The following is a 3,040-nucleotide window of genomic DNA, read 5'->3' on the forward strand; positions in this document are numbered from 1 at the left end:
CATGCCAGTTTAACTGGCGAATGTGCTGTACTTTCCATAGTAATAACTTGTGAACCACATTCGAGCAAATAAAGATTCAATTACTTCCCAAATTTTAAGGAAAATTTATTTAAATAGAATCCATACTAATATTATAAATGCGAAAGTAACTCTGTCTGTCTGTCTGTCTGTTACTCAATCACGCCTAAACTACTGAACCAATTTGCATGAAATTTGGTATGGAGATATTTTGATACCCGAGAAAGGACATAGGCTACTTTTTATCCCGGGACAATGACGCAATCCATAGAAATCCCACGGGAACGGGAACTATGCGGGATTTTCTTTGACTGCGCAGGCGAAGCCGCGGGTGGAAACCTAGTACTTAATAAATGTTCAATAAAACTTTGTATTGCACAATCTGTAACAGTTACCATTACGGAATAATCGCCTGTGCACACTTAACGATTACACCCTGTATAATAGTAACAACGTTTCTTATGTATTCAGCAGTTATAAATAATTGAAACCCTAACTTTCATACGTGTACTAAACGATTATTTACTTAATCCTTGGTTAAAACTTATTCATCGAATAACATATTAGACTACCATTTCAAAAATGTATTCTAATTGTCCGTATTTGACAGTTTACAGGTGACATTTTAAAATGTTCGTTATTGGACGGATAAATTTTAACCAAGGATTGAAAAATCGGTCCTAAATTAAATGGAATAGGTACATAACCAATGTTGTGATATTACTCAAAATGAGGGTAAAAGGATGAATAAAAATAAAACAGCCTTTTATTACAATAATCATTTAATATATTACTTTACATTCATATTACTTAGTGCTAAATATAAAAATATTAAATATCGTCCAGTGACCATGCGTATCCTTCCGTCAGACTTATTCTTCCATCGCACCGAGCCTTTATAAATAACTACTTATTTACATTCATTTCATAATAAGCTTTCCGTAGGCAAACTAATTGATAATTTATAAACAACTTAGTACTTTTGAAATTAAAGTTGGCAACACCATTTCATATCCTTTTACAAAAGCTTTACACAAAAACCCACGCTACGACAACAGCTAAACGACATTTAGTGCAATAGGGTAAATACGAATGTCGGGTAATTATGAAAATTTTGCTTTCCATTTATAATCGTTTTATGAGGATAACTGTAATATACAGGGTGTCCCACTGTTGGTATACTAAGCTCAAAGGCCAAAGGTTATAGTTTTTCATACGCTGAGTACGTAAAAGATACTTATAAAATTCCAGACGCATTTTTTTTCAAATAGATGAATTCTTAAAACTCTATGTGTACACCCATAACAAGCAACCCGCCCAAATTTACACCAGCACGTGAGCTATCGTTTAAGATTATGTTTTCATAGACAAAATACTCACAATAGAAAAGCGGTATATGCCGGCTGCGCGAAGCTAGAGAAGAAAACATGGATTTTCAGGAAAAATTTAGCAGAAAATTTTTGACGTAATTTTGTTGTTTAAGTATTTTTTACGTGAACAGTGTATGCAAAAGTACAAGTCCCTTCGCGCTTAGTATACCAATAGTGGGACACCCTGTATAATTAAATTATATTGTGAAAACTGCGTATTTTACAAGAATAAGCAGGTGCTTATTCATATTGTTTTAACACATAGGTATGTGTTAAAACAAATTATATTTTCTAAATTACCCGCCTTACGAAATTATCCCATGTGCACTGTATAACAATTATAATATAATAATATCACACTTACTCGTATATAGCTAACGCGAGACTGTATTGCTACATTTACATTTTAACATATATTTATGTATATTCCTATAACGATTTTTCTTATGGACACATTTTTAAATCTTCAATGAGAGATTTCAAAGAACATACGTCCGTAAGAAAAATATACCGTTTTAGGTTATAAGAACAGCATAATTGTGATTATCCAACTAAAATATGTATGTGATATCTGAATGAACATTAAATCATTATGGAATTTAACCATCATTCATGATTTAGAAATTTACTAAAACTCTCCCGAATCCCGTTTCTATTCCCAGTTGAATACTTATAAACCCATCTTAATTTTAAAGTTATATAAATATACTCATCGTTATAAGTCCCTTTTAATACTAGATATGATTTTTAATGGAATATTAATTGATATTATAAACATAGCAATCTTTTTATTCATCGTTGTAATACAAAATCTCCCTGATACCATCAACAAATTGCGTTTAAAAATATTCATATACAATTTTTATCAAATCATACATTTAAAGTCAGGCAAGAAACATCATAAAACGAAATGAAGGACGTTATAACTTCACGATTAAAATTAATAGTAGAAAAGGAATAATTTCTTATAAATAAGAGATCACATACAATATGAGTACACACGAAAAGGTAACATAAGAAAACTGAATAATATCATCGCTAATACTAATAACAATAAAATATAATGATTAATGATTTTTAGTCTCAATATTGGCTACTAATACCTCGTTCATCATAATATGTTATATTTATATTCATTTATACATAAGTACATTAAACTTTTAACAAATATAATATTATTGCAGAAATACAAAAGGAAATTCAAATTTATCTGCAGCATAAATTCTAAATCTTTTGACAAATTTACTTATAATAATTTGTAAAATGTATTTAGTATAAAGTTATACACACTGGCAGTTCAAAGTAAGTAGTTGGTATTATTGCAGAATATAGTTTAGCCTAATTTTATTGTATTGCGTTATTAAAATAAAGAGTAACTGCTTTAAAATTATTAATTTATTAACTCATTTTTCATAGATTGTTTCTAATTGACAACGATACTTCTAACTAGTAAGCATGAAGTTAGAAAAAAAATATGTTAAGCAACCTTGTACAGCCATATGCAATTTAACATTTAAACGCAACTCAAAATTTTACGCTCATACGACAAAAATACATGTGTGTGTGTGATTATCAATACATTCATGTGTGTGAAACGTGTCTACAAAATTAATGACTGCCTTGTAACTGTCACATTATGTCGAATACATTAC

The sequence above is a fragment of the Colias croceus genome, chromosome 17 (assembly GCF_905220415.1).
Source record: "Colias croceus chromosome 17, ilColCroc2.1".
NCBI lineage: Eukaryota > Metazoa > Arthropoda > Insecta > Lepidoptera > Pieridae > Colias > Colias croceus.